We start from the raw sequence: 17,739 nt of genomic DNA, 5'->3' as shown, positions 1-17,739 counted from the left end.
GGGAAGTTGATTGTGGCAAAGCAAAGCTTTCTCTGATCCCACCTTTATTTAACCTCAGGACGGTCAGGCCTTAGGATTCCAGGGTCCCGCTGGCCAGCCAAGGCCAGTGAGTGCTGCCGGCGACAAACTGCGCCCAAATAAGCATCGTCACCCCACTGACCCCAAACGCTCTTTGCAAACCAGCTCAGTTATTTTCCCCCCCCTCGAACCCGTGCTCCCCACCATGTCTGCCTTGGCAGCTCCCCACAGGGAAACCTGGAACCCCCTACTTCATGGTCCACCTGTCTCCTCAAACCTTCTCCATGGGTTCACAGCACAGACCGCACCTTGGGGAAACCCCTCTCCCCACCTTCCCTCAAACATACCGAGGGCCATCTTTCATTTCCCGCCACTGTCCTAGCACTGCAAAGCCCCCTCTGTCTGTTCCTGTGGAGTCCCCACACTTCCCGTATGCTGGGGTTTTCTTCAGCATCGACTGTGCCACGAGGGACACACACAACTTAATGCACTTGGACACTTGGGTTTTTGTTGTTGTTGTTGTTTAGGCTTTTTGGGTCACACCCGGCAATGCACAGGGGTGACTCCTGGCTCTGCACTCAGGAATTACTCCTGGCGGTGCTCAGGGGACCGACCCTATGGGATGCTGGGAATCGAACTCGGGTTGGCCGCGTGCAAGGCAAACGCCCTCCCCGCTGTGCTGTCGCTCCAGCCCCCTTTGACACTTGTTTTGCTGTCATCCTTTGTTCCCCAGCAACTCCTTCAAGGACCTTAAGGAAAGGATCAAGCGTGGATGTTTGATCTTTCCATCTCACTGCCTCAGTCTCTCTCTCAGTTCCCTCCTCTAGGATCACAGCATCTGAATGTGTTCTTTGGTTTCATTGCCCATGTCCACCCTGACCTGAAGCCGTTTCCTCAATAGGCAGCATTTGTACCGTCACCGGCCAGCGGGCGAGGGCCATGAAGGCAAACAAGCTCAGGATTCATTGTGAACATGAAAATACAGGACATGAGGTGGCTGGAGCAATAGCACAGCGGGGAGGGCGTTTGCCTTGCACGCAGCCGACCGAGTTCGATTCCCAGCATCCCATAGGGTCCCTCAAGCACCGCCAGGAGTAATTCCTGAGTGCAGAGCCAGGAGTAACCCCTGAGCATCACCAGATGTGAATGAAAAAGAAAAAAAAAAACAAAGGAAATGCAGGACATGAGGTGGCAGTTCTTCATTTCCCTGAAGCAGTAATGCCTTATGGGATCTGATCTGAATAGGGGACAGACAAGGGTCCTCGACTCAATAGCAGGAGGTGACACTATAATGGACTCTGCTCTGGGACAAATGAGCCTGGATGTTAGGACAGCGGTAAGTGGAACCAGGGCTCTGGGGCCAATCCAGACCAGGTGAGGGGTAAGTTACCCGTGGCCTGCTGGAAAACTCTGAGCAAGACATCTGACCAGCCCACAGAACAGAGCGATAAGTAAAGGGAAGCACAGCTCAAAAATACCCATTCTCAGCTGCTGACCAGACATGACGCACAGTGAAAGAAGATGGGCCTTATCTCTCCAGACCACATCCCACGGCATGGCTGGAGACACTTCACCCACACAGCTATGTGATAACCACGAAGTGTGGTGGCCGAGTTCCATCTCCGGAGAAGTAAAGGCAGAAGTCCCCTCCTTTGAAGTCCTCCTAGGCACCCAAGAGAGGAAGTACTTGGAGGGGATAGAAGAGAGCGTGAGTGGAAGGGTTGCACAAAATGAGACCAAAGATGAGGAAGTTCTTGGTCCCATAAGCAGTGTTTGAATGTTCGCCAGGCACTAGGAGAGTGTCAGCCTCCTGCCCTGGTACCACGTGGGACGGAATATGTGGCCCCAGGAAGTCAGATGCACAGCTCAGGAGAGGAGTGTCCTTCCCACCTAAGCGGGCAGTGTCAGGAATGAACCTGGGCCTCCATCCGCAAACCATGTGCTCAGGCCTTGAAGCCCTCTCCCAGGTTACTAGGTTCTGATTTTAAGAAACTGGTCTTGGGCTGGAGTGATAGCACAGCGGGTAGGGCGTTTGCCTTGCACGCGGCCGACCCGGGTTCAAGTACCAGCATCCCATGTGGTCCCCTGAGCACCGCCAGGGGTAATTCCTGAGTGCATGAGCCAGGAATGACCCCTGTGCATTGCCGGGTGTGACCCAAAAAGAAAAAAAAAAAAGAAACTGGTCTTTATAACAGTCACCAAGGCTCAAAAAGGAAGGCTCCGGAAAAAAGAAACTTAGAAGGCTCCAGAAAGTGGGAAAGAAATGCAATAAAGGACAGAAGAAAGGTTTTTAAAGTAGCTTTCACAAATCAATAGTGAGAAGATGCCAAGCCACCCAACATAAGCAAAGACTATATGAACAGATAAAGGATCAATTGTCATAAAATGTCCATTTTGCCAACCATAAAAATCAAATGGGAAGCACTCTAATGCTTCTTCTTACCAAATACTTCTTTTTGTTGTTGTTGTTTTTTGGGTCACACCTGGCAATGCACAGGAGTTACTCCTGGCTCTGCACTCAGGAATTACTCCTGGCGGTGCTCATCCGTATGGGATGCTGGGAATCGAACCTGGGTCGGCTGCATGCAAGACAAACGCCCTCCCCGCTGTGCTACTGCTCCAGCCCCCACCAAATACTTCTTATTACATTGAGAGAACTTTATTTGGGGATGATCCCAAGTTTACAGAAAACCAGCAAGATACATGTCATACCCCCCCACTCCGGTCTTCACCGATGGTTCCCCTGTTGCTACCTTTCACTTCATTTGCTGTCTCCTTTTCTCACACACTCTCTGTCTCCCAGTATTTGGTCCAGAACCATCTGCAAGTGAGTTGTAGGTATGGTATTCATTTCTCCCCAGGTTTTTCACATTTTCTAAAACAGTAAGTCTTCATAAATAACCCCAGGACAACCGAAGATGCGTCAGGACGAACTAATTTTAGCTTTATGAGTGACCTCCCCCAACGTTTTCCCTCCAGTCTCTGGATTTGACTCATGCCTGCATCCTACTAACACTCACTTACACCAACAGTCACTCTATCCATCCTGTGTCAAAGTCCTTTCATTTCATCCGTAAATGACTCAATAGATTAAAATGTTCCAAATGCTGGTTTTGAAACACCAGCAAACATTTACCACCTACATTTTGGTACTTTTTGGCCAAAATTTTCATCCACTCTTTTCCACACTTTCTATCTTTCCAATATATATTTTCAATAGTTAGTGTTTGGGGTTTTTTTTGGGGGGGGTGAGTTTTTTTTGTTTTTGTTTTGTTCTAGGGACAAGCCTGGCTTACCACTGGCTCTGTGCTCAGGGTTCATTACTGTCAGGCTTCAGGAGACCTTATGGCGTGCCAGGGATCGAACCCAGGTCAAGCACATGTAAGCAAGGCAAGCAACCCTAACCCTAACGCTACCCTCTATACTATGGCTCAGGCCCCACGTTGGCTGTTATAATAGGGTTATAATGAACAACAAGTTGCTCATCTCCTAGGCTAATTTCTAAGAGACTCCTGTTCTGTTTTGCTGGGTTCCCTGCTTCTAAGTAATATGTGCAAAGGGGATTTCTCCATCTGTGGATATAAGGTATCGTACCTTCTACTGAGTGGATACCACAACACAGAGAGACTTAGCCACCTCCTCCATCCTTCCTCTTCCTCCTCTTCTTCTCGACATGGCTGTATTGCTAATTTGGCTGGAGCGGGCAGTCGGCATTTATAGTGCAACAATCTCCCCAACACTGATCACCCCAGAACTGAGCCGGTACTGACCATGCTGTTCTGTTATTTCCACTCAGAGCTCATAAACATTTCATTTCCCTTATTTGCTCTCTTTTCTCTTTTCTGATGATAAAATATTCATTGGCCTTGTTTTTTCCAAAGACCTAATTCTTTTCTTTTTTTGTTTTGAATGCTTCATCATCTTTGTGACATGTTTGTCGATAATATTTTCTCCACAAGTGGTCCAAGCATTTTGGCTGGATTTGGGGGTGAGCGGGGAGGGGGGGATCTTGCTTCTGGAACTGTCCATTCTTCTTTCCAATCCCAGTCGGCAATCTTCTCCAGAGCTGGTGCCCTGAGATTGCAACCACACTCTGCTCAGCTGAGTCTCACTTCCTCCTGTTTCTCACGCTCAGCTTCTCCCTCTTTCTTTGGTGGCAATAGGGTACATCGAGATGCTTTGGGAATAAAAGCCCTGTAGAGCTTAGAGTTTTGAAAACTTGCAGATCTGAAAAGTGCTACTCCCCTACTTTTAAAAACATGGGGCTGGAGCGATAGCACAGCGGGTAGGGCATTTGCCTTGTACACGGCCAACCTGGGTTCAATTCCCAGCATCCCATATAGTCCCCTGAGCACCACCAGGAGTAGTTCCTGAGTGCATGAGCCAGGAGTAACCCCTGTGCATCTCCGGGTGTGACCCAAAAAGAAAAAAAAAAAAAAAGGATGGGGTCTTGGGGCTGGAGCGATAGCACAGCAGGTAGGTCGTTTGCCTTGCATGCAGCCAACCCGGATTCAATCCTCAGTATCCCATAGCGTCCTCCAAGCACCACCAGGAGTAATTCCTGAGTGCAGAGCCAGGAGTAACCCCTGAGCATTGCTGGGTGTGACCCAAAAAGCAAAAAATAAAATAAAATGAAGGATGGGGCCTTTATTTCTTTCATGGCTTTCAACCCACATTTTGGTACGTTTTTTCCAAATTTTTCATCCACTCTTTTCCTTGCTCTTCATCTTTCCAATATATATTCTCAAGCATTTAGTGTTTGGGGGTTTTCTGGGAGGGCCTTTGTATTTGTTTTTGTTTTGTTTGGGGGCCAGGCCAGGCGGTGCTCAGGGCTTACCACTGGCTCTGAAAGTTCATTACTGGCAGGGTTCAGGGGACCATACGGCGTGCCAGGGATCGGACCCAGGTCAGCCGCATGTAAGCAAAGGCAGGCAACCCTTCCCTCTATACTATGGCTCAGGCCCCACCTTGGGCGCTACAATGGCTAAAATCTTGCACGGGCGGGGTTCGTCTTGCACCTTCCCTGTAAAAGGACTAGTCTAATCTCGGTGATAACCGAACCACTTTCAAGTTGGCCTCTGCTGCTTCTTCTGGTTTTGATCTTGTTTCTTTCATGTCGGAACTTTCCACACACATCTGGTGATCCTGGGCTAACTATTTCATCACGAGCCCCCCACCCCCCACCCCCAACCAGCTGAAGACAACAGTTTACGCTCTGGAGGCCTGGGGGCAACGTGACAGGAATGCAGTCCGTTCCGGAAAGGATGCTCGCTGCATTCGGAATCTGTGGTCAGTCCATTTTGGGGGCGTTTTCCCCCCCCCTCAAGGATGCACCATCCCCTTAATTTGGCAGCCTGTTCACCCAATGCAGTCAGTAGTCAGGCTTGCTAAGGAAGGGTTCATTCTGACAGAATTTTTTTTTCTTTTTGGGTCACACCCAGAGATGCACAGGGGTTATTCCTGGCTCTGCACTCAGGAATTACTCCTGGTGGTGCTCGGGGGACCATATGGGATGCTGGGAATCGAACCCGGGTCGGCCGCATGCAAGACAAATGCCCTCCCCGCTGTGCTATCGCTCCAGCCCCAATAAGAAGTCCCACAGATTTCTTATTTTTCCCCTGACAGTTCATTCGGAAGCGTCTCCACAGCCCTGGCCGTGTACTCACCCCGCTTCACAAGCCACCGCTCTGACCTATGAGTTGTCGGCTTTCTCGGCCCCTCACCTGCTGGTCTGAATTCCTTTGGGCTCCGTTTGCTTGGTCAGGAGCCCTGAACTACTCTGAGCTACAAGTCGGAGAAAACGGAAGTCGGATGGGTCAGGAAGTGGGGACAGGTGGGTGATCTGAGGTCGAGGAGTCCCTCAGCACTGTGGCCGCTCAGAACCGGGCAGATAAACTTGGGGAGGGCTCCGGGACCCAGGGCAGTGGGGCTCCAAGTCACAGGCGAGGTGAGCACTGGAGCACTGGAGCACTGTCATCCCGTTGTTCATCGATTTGCTCGAGCGGGTACCAGTAACGTCTCCATTGTGAGACTTGTTGTGACTGTTTTTGGCATATCAAGTACACCACGGGTAGAAGGAGAGAAAGTAAGTCAGCCTCCTGGAGTCTTGCGTTTGCTAGGCCCGTGTCTGTCTCCTGCTCCACCGTCCCACACCCGTGCAAGAGAGCCCAGGTGCCGTCGGGGGCTGGACAGCAAGAGGCCCGGGGGCCTGGCCACCTGGCCCCCCTGCCACTGGTGGCGTCCAGGGCGGACACATTCTGCACTCCGAGAGGACCGATTTAGAAACGCGCTCTCTCTCGGCCTGGCATTCTGGCGCTGGGTGGGCCCCTAATGGGCCCCTCTGGTCGGGCCGAGGGAGGGAGGGAGCGAGCCCATTAGCAGAAGCGAAAAGCAAGAAATCTTTCAGTCCATTAGGTTAAAAGAGGGTTTTTTCCTAGCTTCCATTATTTATGATTTGTGACTTCAGTGGCGGTTTCCCAGAACAAACAGAATGTTACAGTCCGGCTTCAACTTACTGGAGCAAAATAGATGCTTATCATCTATCACGCTACAAATTGCTAAGCTGTCACCCAGGCCGCCGGCGCTGTGGCCTCCTGTGCGCGCCTTTGATGTCTCCCCGGGCAAGTTATTTTCTATTCCTCTGACATTTTCCAAAAACTGCCCCCGGGGGTGGTGGTAGTGGGTGGGGCGGGGCGGGGGGTGGGGGGGCATATTTATACACAGGCTTGTGTGTCTCTCTACTTTAGCTGTCTTGCCAATGAACTCGGTGAACTGGGTTAAAGTGAGCAACAGCCTTCACGACAAGTAGGTCGCCCCCTGAACAAACAGGCATGGGGGTCCCCCGCCCTCCTGCCATATTTAGGAGCCCTGGGGTGGGAACTGAGAAAGTCAGGAGGGGGTGGGGTGGAATGTTGACCAGGCGGGCCCAGGTGGAGGTACCTCTAGAGGGGACCCCACCCCCAAGCCTCGGGTCTGCCTGGGCGAGGGTCCCCCCACCACCCACTCCGACCACCACCAACCGGTGTGGGGGGGCGGGGGCTGGAGCCACAGCTGAAGTTTTCAGTTTTTCTTTCGGGTTCCCCTTTCTCCGGCTCCAAGAGGGGGCGGGGAGGCGTGCCTGGGATCCTAGAAAGAGGAAGCATCTCAGCACCCCACCCCCCCTGCCTCTCCCCGCCAACCCCCGCGTCTTCTTTGACTTCCAGGGGAAGGGACAGCGGGTCTCAGGAGCTACGGGACCAGGAGGTTGCAGGGGCCTGACTTGCTCCCCAGGTCCCCGGAGTTCTCGGCCACACCGGGGGCCACCAAAGGCCACAGCCTCTGTGCAGAATCAGTCGGGATGTATGTGTGTGGGGCTGCCCCAGCAAATCAGGGCCCCCCTGGTGCTAACCCAGAGAGAGGAGGGAGGCAGGTGGAGCAAGGAGCAGAAAGAGCGGGGATGCACCCGGCGAAGGGGGGTGGGGCCAGAGGAAACCGGAAGCAGCGGATCTCCCCTGCGCACACACAGCACAGCGGTTCGGGGACTGCCCGTTTCCTGGGGGGGGCTGTCGCGGGGCCAGAGACAGGGCAGAGGGGAAGTTGCTTTCCTTTTAGGTGGCCCACACAGGTTCCATGCTTGGCCCTTCACGTGGTTCCTTGAGTCCTGCTAAGGAGACATCCCTGAGCACAGAGCCGGGAGTCAGCTCTGAGCACTGCCAGGTGTGACCCAGACCCTGATGCCCTACTCTGCACTCGTACCCCCCACCCAAGCAGTAAGAGTAATAATAAAAAACATTTCACTTGAGGGGCTGGAGCGATAGCACAGCGGGGAGGGCGTTTCCCTGGCACGCAGCCGACTCGGGTTCGAGTCCCAGCATCCCCTAGGGTCCCCTGAGCACCGCCAGGAGTGATTCCTGAGTGCAGAGCCAGGAGTAACCCCTGTGCATCTCTGGGGGTGACCCAAAAAGCAAACAAACAAACAACATTTCACTTGAGCAAGGGACCGCGGGGACCGATGGGAGAAGAGACGGGGCACCAAGGACCCCAGTCAGCCCGCCCACCGCCCAGAGGAAAGTTGCATCAACAGGAACTCACCTGTGGGGCTTCCTTCTCCTTACCCCCACTCTCCTGGACCTGCTCGAGCAAATGGATGAACAACGGGATGACAGTGATCCAGTGACCCAGTGATGATGTCACTTTGATGTTAAACCATAAAATATCTCCACTGGGTGGTGAGTGAGATGGGTTACAGACACCATTTGGATGTTCAGCTGTTCGCAGACAAATGAACACGGCGATCGACCGTACATTTATCAACCACTTACAAATCATTTGCAGAAAACTTTCCATATTCATCTCATACACAGGTATCAAGTCACTTCTTTTTATTTTTGTTTTTTGGGTTTGTTTGGGGTGGGGGGTACACCCGGAGATGCTCAAGAGTTATTCCAGGCTCCGCACTCGGGAATCTTCCCTGGAGGCACGTAGGAGTGGGACACCGGGGATCGAACCTAGGTTGGGTGTATGCAAGACAAATGCCCTACCCTCTGTGCCCTCTGCTATCTCTCTCTCTAGCTACTCAAAAAAAACTTGCTGTCGGTGGGGCTGGAGTGATAACACAGCGGGTAAGGTGTTTGCCTTGCACATGGCCAACCCGGGTTAGAATCCCAGCATTCCATATGGTCCCCTAAGCACTGCCAAGGGTAATTCCTGAGTGTAGAGCCAGGAGTAACCCCTGAGCATCACCGAGTGTGACCCAAAAAGCAAAAACAAGACAAAACAAAACAAAACAAAGCAACTTGCTGTCGGGGCTGGAGCAATAGCACAGCGGGGAGGGCATTTGCCTTGCACACGGCCAACCTGGGTTAGAATCCCAGCATCCCATATGGTCCCCCAAGCACCGCCAGGAGTAATTCCTGAGTGCAGAGCCAGGAGTAACCCCTGAGCATCGCTGGGTGTGACCCAAAAAGGAAAAAAAAACAACTTGCTGTCGTGCGTTTGCTCTTGTTGGAATGGCCACATGATGTTCTCAACAATCGTGCTATTTCCGTGGGCTCTGGTGGGGGTGTGGAGGGGAGGAGAGGAAGTTGGGTGTAAGGCTGAACCCCCGGAACCCCCGAGGGAGCAGGATCCAGCTGCACAGGACGGTCCAGGCCCAGGGAACCGCAAGTCCCCAGGACACTGGCAAGCCACGCGACACCACAGAGGTCAGCGCCCCTCTCTGGGTCACCTTCTTTCCTTCTGATCTCTTGCCTCTAGGCTGCTCGGAGGCCCCTATCAGCCAAGCTGACAGGAAGAAGGGGACGAAGGAGACTGAGGTGTCAGCTGACCCCTGGACTTTGGGGAGCGGGTGGTAGGTGTGTAGAGATGGGGGCGGGGGGAATCAGGCCTGGGCGTCTTGGGGTAGAGAACATGGAATTGACAGTCCACAGGGTTTGGAAGTCACTGCGAGCCCCCCACTAAACGGCCCGTCCCAGACGGGTTCCTCTCTCTCCCTGAGCCTCCGTGTCCTTGGACAGGAAATGGGACACTCAGGAGCCTGACTTGTGCGTAGGCGGTAGGTGAGTCTGGGGAAAGTCCCTGAGAGCCACCAGCACCTGAGGGCGCCCCCTAGAGGTGGCAGTGGATGCGCTGCCATCTGCCCTGGTGAGCCAAGACTGTGCCCCATGGTCAGACAGGGTTCCCAAGGGGAACCCCCCGCCTTGTCCCCCAACATGCTGGTTTAGGGAGTTGGCAGCTCCCGGAACTCAACCTCCGGGAAACGGTTGGGAGACACAGTCCAGTGGTAAGAGTGATTTGTATCATTAGGAGCAAGCTCATGGGCGTATTAGCAAACCATATTCAAGGGCATGGGCTGGAGCGACAGCACAGCGGTTGGGCGTTCGCCTTTCACGCGGCCGACCCGAGTTCAATTCCTCCGCCCCTCTCGGAGAGCCCGGCAAGCTACTGAGAGTATCGAGCCCGCGTGGCAGAGCCTGGCAAGCTACCCGTGGCGTATTCGATATATTCGATATGCCAAAAGCAGTAACAATAAGTCTCTCAATGAGAGACATTACCGGTGCCCGCTTGAACAAATTGGACAGTGATTCAAGGGCATAAAATCCCCACCCCCAACCCTCCAGTGGGCAGCAAGTAAAATGGGTTACAGACACCATTTAGATGTTCAGCTATTCACGGACAAATGAGCACAGGCTATCGGTCACACATTTGTCTCCGGTTTACAAATCATTTGCAGGAAACTTTCCATATTCATCTCACGCACAGGTATCAAATCACTTCTCTTTGCTTTTTTTTTTTTTTCTGGCGAGGGGAGGAGCAAACTCCACAGACAGCATAGCACGCAGCTTCCGAAGCAGCAGGAAGTAGAATGACCAGGCCAGGGGTGACCCCCACCTTCAGATCCCCCCCAATTTCTCCAGCCGGGGCTTATGTTCCAAGTCCTTCTTCCTTGCCTGCCTCGGTTGGTCCCGGAGGCAGCCTGTTCCCCTTGGCTGAGTGTCCATACGGCGGGTGGTCCATTGTCAAGGCGAGGAGAAGATTCTAGACACTTCGACTGGATTGAGCAGGTGTGGAGAGCCTGGCAGGAGAGGCCGTGGCTAAGTCATTCTCCTTCAAGAGCCAAGGCCTCTCAGGGGCTGGAGCGATAGCACAGTGGGTAGGGCGTTTGCCTTGCACGCGGCCGACCCGGGTTCTAATCCCAGCATCCCATATGGTCCCCTGAGCACCGCCAGGGGTAATTCCTGAGTGAAGAGCCAGGAGTAACCCCTGTGCATCGCCGGGTGTGACCCAAAAACCAAAAAAAAAAAAAAAAAAAAAAAACAAGAGCCAAGGCCTCTCTCTTTCTGCTCACAATTTGGGTTGCTTCTCTGGAGTCTTTGTCACTTGTTTTGTGACTTATTTCTCTCCTGGTGCAGCTTCTGCACTGAAAACTTGCTGGTTTTTTTTTTTTTTTTTTGGAAGGGGTAAGAGTTGTAAAATAGTATGTATATAACATGAGCCTCTTTACAGAGCCCCTTTACGGAAATACAGAGTGTGTGTGTGTGTGTGTGTGTGTGTGTGTGTGTGTGTGTGATGTTTGCTAAAAGGTTAATTATAGTTCAATCCTTGGTCTTCGGGCCTAGCTGGGTGACTTACTGGGCTGTGGTGTGGGAGCCTCTGTATGGAAATGCAGTGTGTGTGTGTGTGTGTGTGTGTGTGTGTGTGTGTGTGTGTGTGTGTGTGTGTGTGTGTGTGACGTTTGCTAAAAGTTCAAACCTTGGTTTGCGGGCCCAGCTGTGTGACTTGTGTGACTTACTGGGCTGTGCTGTGGGACCAGGGATTACAAAACCTCTCGAGGGTGATTTCCTTATGCCCGGAACCAGGCTATCGAGCCGCTGTTGGGGTTACGTAAGACAGCCAGCCCTCCTCCGAGTCCCTCACGGATCTGCCCCGGACCCTGAAGAAACGGTCCCCGCTGTCAGCACGCCACAGGACAAGTGTGCAGGTGACACCGAAAAACACTTCCGTGGGCCACATGCTCTCAACTTAGCAGGTTCCGGGCACATAAGGGCTGTCGGCGTGCAGGGCACATGACCGGGGCCCTGGGTTCCAATCTGGATACAACTGCACCTCCCCCCCCAAAAGCTATAAGCCACAACTCAGTGACATCAGGTGCCCCTTGGAGGGTGCTCAGCCCAGGGAATTTGACTCAGCCTCCCGGTTTGGGGCCAAGTTCAAGGAGAAGAGAGCGGAGACGCACCCAGGGCCACGGGGCTGTGACATTCCAGGGCTCTGTGGCCTGCTCTGAGGCCTGAACCTTCACTTCCAGGAGGCCAAACCACGGAGGGAATAAGACACCGCTTCTGGAACATTCTAACCGCCACGCCACACACACCGTTTCACTTGCTGAATCTAGCTGCCCCATCTCCCACGGAGGAGAGTACCTGCCTGTTTACAGATTCTTGGTGCTGGGCGGTAGCTCCTGGTGTTCTCCTCGACCAGCAGGGGACAGGGAGGGACTGGCCAGCCCCAGGCACCGCGTGGTCAGACCAGGGCCGTCTCTCGCACGCACCGCCACAGGAAGCCCCGTGTGACTCTGTGACTCTGTGACTCGGCGTTTTCTGTGGCTGGCCTGGCCGCGCTCCTTCGGGCACATTTTTGAGATGTGTTTTAGTAACGCCAGAGGGTTTGGGTAAATACCTCCGGCTCCTGATCTCCAGTTACAGCCACGGCTGCGTCCAGTGGCGCCCGCCTTCCGACGGGGCCTTGGCGCCTCTCTCTTCGGATCCCGATGTGTTCGCCCGGGGCTCTGAGTTTCCGGGGAGGGGGCAGGATGCCCAGCTATGTTCAGACTCAGAGAAGCAGCAAGGACCTTTGGGGTGCTGGGTCCTGCCCAAACTAGCTGCTCAAGGCTTCCTCCTGGCTCTGTGCTCCGGGATCCCTCCTGGCAGGGCTCTCTTGGAAGGACCCTCTGCAGTGCCAGAGGTCAGACCTGAGTCGGCTGTGGGCGAGGCAAGAGCCTTATCCTTAAGCTGGGCTCTCTCTCCACGCCCTGAGATCTAAAACACACAGTAGGGGAGCAACGAAAGGCCAGCGGCGAAAGAACTGGAAAGCTCATCCGCAGGACTGAGCCGGGAGGTTGGATGGGACGATGTCTTGGCGAGCAGGCGGGGGCAGGAACTTCATTTTTTTATTAATTTATTTATTTTTTGCTTTTTGGGTCACACCCGGAGATGCACAGGGGTTACTCCTGGCTCTGAACTCAGAAATTACTCTTGGTGGTGCTCGGGGGACAATATGGGATGCTGGGAATCAAACCTGGGTCGGCCGAGTGCAAGGCAAATGCCCTACCCACTGTGCTATCCCTCCAGCCCCAGGTGAAGCACTTCAGTGGTTACAGGTATTGAACCACTGGGTGCAGGGAGTTGTCATTAACAATGAACAGCATTGGAAGCCACTGTGTACCTCAATAAATAAGGGGGAAAAGAGGGAAAGTAAGAAATAAAAGGAAGGGCAGAAGGAAGGGGAGAGGGAGGGAGAGAAAGAAAGAGAGAGACAGAGAGAGACTGGAGAGATAGTACAGCTGGAGCTGGTGAGGCGCTTGCTTTGCAAGCAGCTGACCTGGCTTCAATTCCTGGCACCACACACGTCATACACCCACCACCACTGTCCCAAGCAAGCCAGGAGTGATCCCTGAGCACAGAGCTAGGAGTAAGTCTTGAGCACCACTGGGTATTGCCCCCATCCCCAGAAAATAAAAATATAGGGGCTGGAGTGATAGCACAGCAGGTAGGGCATTTGCCTTGCACGCGGCCGACACGAATTCGATTCCCAGCATCCCATATGGTCCCCTAAGCCCTGCCAGGAGTAATTCCTGAGTGCAGAGCCGAGTCACCCCTGAGCATCGCCGGGTGTGACCCCCCAAAAAGCAAAAATAAAATAAAATAAAATAAAAACAACAGGGGGGGTGGGAAGGAGAGAGAAGGAAGGAAAGAAAGAAAAGAGGGAAGGAAGGAAAGAAGGAAGGAGGTGGCTGGGGGCTGGAGTGATAGCACAGCGGGTAAGGCGTTTGCCTTGCACGCGCCCGACCCAGGTTCGATTCCCAGCATCCCATATGGTCCCCTGAGCACCGCCAGGGGTAATTCCTGAGTGCAGAGCCAGGAGTGACCCCTGAGCATCGCTGGGTGTGACCCCCAAAAAAAGCAAAAAAAAAAAAAAAGAAGGAAGGAGGAGGGAGGGAGGGAAAGAAGGAGGGAGGGAGGGAGGGAGGAAGTTGTTTTGGGCGCTGAATCCAGGCTTCTGCCACCTTGAAACAGGAGGATCCGGGGAGCTTAGAGGCAGATCCCCCACTCCCGCCCAACCCAGGAACCGCAGAGGTGGGTGCTGGGTGCTGCTCCTGTGTGATCTCAGGGAGGGGCACTGGGCCAGGAGAAAGGAGGGGCCCCCCTCTGAATTCGGGTGCAGGGAGGGCCCTGGGCTTTGGAGAGGCCTGACCTTGGGGGGAGCAGGGGGCCGGGGTATTCACGCAGGAGCCAGCCCAGGGCAGAAGCAGGGGCGCAGGGCTCCCGCCCCCGGGAGGGCGAGAAGGAGCTGGGGACCGGGAGGCAGGGGAGAGACACGAAAGTGGGCACTGGGACCCGGCTCGGGTCCAAGTTGGGCCTGGCTTGGGTCGGCCACGGACCCCAGCCACACAAGCACGTAACAGTTGCTCAGGAAGTGTCTGCTGGACAGGTGGACTTGGCTTCTAGGACATGGAGGGGGGTGGCCGCGGGGAGTGTGTGGACACAGAGGGGCGTGGACAGAGAAGGAAGCTTGGAGTCTCCCCCAGGGGAGGAGACAGGGAAGGTCGGGATGGGGAGGGGGCAGCGCAGGTGAAAATAAAGAGGTAGCTCTTCAGCAGCGGGAGCACTTTAAGGAGCACTTCTGCAGTGGGAGCACCTTAGGGTGCTTTAGGGAGCACTCATGCAGTGGGAGCACCTTAGGGTGCTTTAGGGAGCACTCATGCAGTGGGAGCACCTTAGGGTGCTTTAGGGAGCACTCATGCAGTGGGAGCACCTTAGAATGCTTTAGGGAGCACTCATGCAGTGGGAGCACTTTAGGGAGCACTCATGCAGTGGGAGCACCTCAGAGTGCTTTAGGGAGCACTCATATACAGTGGGAGCACCTTAGGGTGCTTTAGGGAGCACTCATGCAGTGGGAGCACTTTAGGGAGCACTCATGCAGTGGGAGCACCTCAGAGTGCTTTAGGGAGCACTCATGCAGTGGGAGCAGAGGGGCCTGGGGGACCTGGGCTCTGGCCAGCTGAAGAGGCTGGACGTGACTGTTTCCTCTGTCGGAGCCTTGGTGCTGCTGAACGCTGGTGACTCATGTGACGCGTAGGTGGGTGGCCTGGGGGCGGAAGGGCCATCCAGGGTCAAAGACGGTTGTGAGGAAGGTGGTGGAGAGAATGAGGCGCCTGTCAGCAGAAACAGGAAGTCAGGAGGAGGGTGAGCAGGGGAGGTGACACATTTGCTGCTGAGGAAGTTTGAGGGGACCAGGGCACATCTCCGGGCAAGGGGAGGTGTACGCACAAGCTGGACCGTTTCCTCTGGGTGCCCACAAAGGCTCCCCACATCCTAGTCTTTGGGACCTGTGAAGGTGACTTAATGGGGTGGTGGGCGGTGCATGCAACAAGACCTTTGCAGATGTGATTAAGTGAAGGTCTTTTTTGCTTAGTCTGGTTTTGGGGACCAAAATTTCTCATTCTTACCAGGCACAGATCGTGTCCTTCAACCAGCCTGCAAAATCCTGGGGAAAGTGGCCCCAGTGCCTTTGCACCTGCGCAGTCTTCTTAGTCTTCCCTGATGTGCTCCCTACCTTCCATCCTCCTGACAGATGGGGATCTTCTGGTGCTGGGGGCTGGGGAATCATTTCTCCCCTCCAACTAGCTGTTCAGTTCAAAGAAAATTTTTGTGTCTACGCTCATCCACCATGCGGCCTTTGTTTAATTTGTTTTTATATTATGGGGCGGGGGGGGAAGCTTCCAAACAATTCTCAGAGGAGCCTGGGGGCCCCTCCAGGTGATTCTCTGCCAAGCAGCCTGTTGGCCCAGTGCAAAGGCCCGAGGGTGTGGTGCTGCTCAGACTCTGCCACGCTGGGGAACCCCCAGGATATCCTGGTGGTGCTCAGAGGCTGTGCCCAGAGCTGCTTGGGGGACCCTGCGGTGCCGGGACTCGAACTCAGGTCAGGCGTCTGCCAGGAAGCTCCCTAACCACTGAACTCTCAGCTGGCCCCTAGAGCAGAACTTTCTGGTTTAATTTTTAGTGTTTGGGCCATACCCAGTGGTGCTCAGGGCTTACTCCTGGCTCTGCGCTTAGGGATCACGGCTGGCGGGCACAGGGGGCCGTGTGGGATGCCGGGGATCGGACGGACAGAGGTCAGTCGTGTGCCTGGCAAACACCCTCCCTGCTCCCTCTCAGCTCAGCCCCCAAGGGGAGGTCTTGAACTGGGGGACTGTTCTGGATTATCCGGGTGGCCGTGCAATGTTCCTTAGAACAGGGAGTCCCGGTGGATCCCATCAGCAGAGGGGAAGGGAGAGGCGCGAGCTCGGTGGTCTTGCAGGTGGGGGGGGGGGCACGAGCCCAGGAGAGTGAGCAGCTGCCCCAGAAGCAGAAGTGGTGAGACTGACACTCCGGGAATGGTCGCGGGCAGCACCCTGGTTCACAGACTCCCAGAAGTGCGACAGGGGGAGGTTTCTGGGGCTCCCGACCACCAGGAGGGCGTGCCGTGATTTGTTGCAGCGGCCGTAGGCCGTGAAGACAGAAGGCCCTGGTGATCCCCCAAACTTGGGGGGTTGTTTCCAGACAGCTGCTGCCCTCCTGCTCGGGCCCCCCGAGTCTTGGGAAGAGAAGACAGGCAGAACTTCAGACAGGATCCGGGTAATTGGGTCCCCCACAGAACCCACACACGGCCACGCCAGGCCGACCAGGGGACACCCCAAAGGTTAATTCTTCAAACCACGTGGCCAGGCTTTCTCCCAGCGGAGAGCGTTTTCCTAACCACAGTCACGGGTGCGAATCCCCGGGTCCCCGGAACGCAATGCGAGTCTCGCCCTTCTGAGGTAGACGTTTCACTTCCTACCGCATGAGCCGGCCTCCCGTGGGCCAGGCAGACTTGCAAAGGTCGCGGGAGCGCCCTCGAAAATAACTAGGGCAGGAAGACACCCCCGCAAATTCCACTTGATCACACCTGGTGGGGCAAAAAGAGAGGAGGACTGGGGGCCAGGCCCCACCCCCCGCCCCGAGATCCCGTTTTCTCTGTATCCACCTTGCCTGGATTAGAAAAGTTTGTGAATGGAGGGGGCGGAGCAATAGCACAGCGGGGAGGGCATTGGCCTTGCACGTGGCTAACCCGGGTTCGATCCCCGGCATCCCACCTGGTCCCCCAAGCACCGCCAGGAGTAATTCCTGAGCAGCTTCTCCATCGTATGTTTCCCCACAAAGAAAGAAGAACTGGACGTCACGGACATTCACCGAGTCACGATCCATGTTCGTGGTGCTTAGCCACTCACGTCAGTATTTTGCGGACATGTATTTTGCTGACAGATCCTAGCACTCTAAGACCAAGTTCAACTGCTCACGAGCCCTCCAGCCAGCCCCGGAGACCCACACAGCTCTTGCCTCGGGGACCTTAGCAGCGACGTGGCACCTCTGAGTTGCAATGGTCTTTGGAGACTTCTCGATGTCCAGCTCTTTTATTTATTTATTTGCTTTTTTGGGTCACACCCGGCTATGCTCAGGGGTCATTCCTGGCTTTGCACTCGGGAATCACCCCTGGCAGTGCTCGGGGACCATATGGGATGCTGGGAATTGAACCCGGGTTGGCTGCGTGCAAGGCAAATGCCCTACCCACTGTGCTATCGCTCCAGCCCTCTTTTATTTTTTAATTTGTATTTATTTGTGTGCTTTTTGGGTCACACCCAGCGATGCTCAGGGGCTACTCCTGGCTCTGCACTCAGGAATTACCCCTGGCGGTGCTTGGGGACCCTATGGGATGCTGGGAATCGAACCCGGGTCAGCCGTGTGGAAGGCAAACGCCCTCCCCGCTGTGCTATCACTCCGGCCCCTCCAGCTCTTTTAGGAGGAAGTTAGGAGGGCGAGTGGGAAAGCGGGCAGGGACAGGAGAATGAGACAGGGAGAAGGGAGACAAAGATGCCCCCGGGAGTGGGATAGACAGAGACGAAAACAACTGTCGTGTCCTCGCCTTCCCATCCCCTGCTGGGTACTGCGG

Source organism: Sorex araneus, chromosome 3 (genome assembly GCF_027595985.1).
Source record: "Sorex araneus isolate mSorAra2 chromosome 3, mSorAra2.pri, whole genome shotgun sequence".
NCBI classification, from domain to species: Eukaryota; Metazoa; Chordata; class Mammalia; order Eulipotyphla; family Soricidae; genus Sorex; species Sorex araneus.
Note: the sequence above shows the minus strand (reverse complement) of the source record.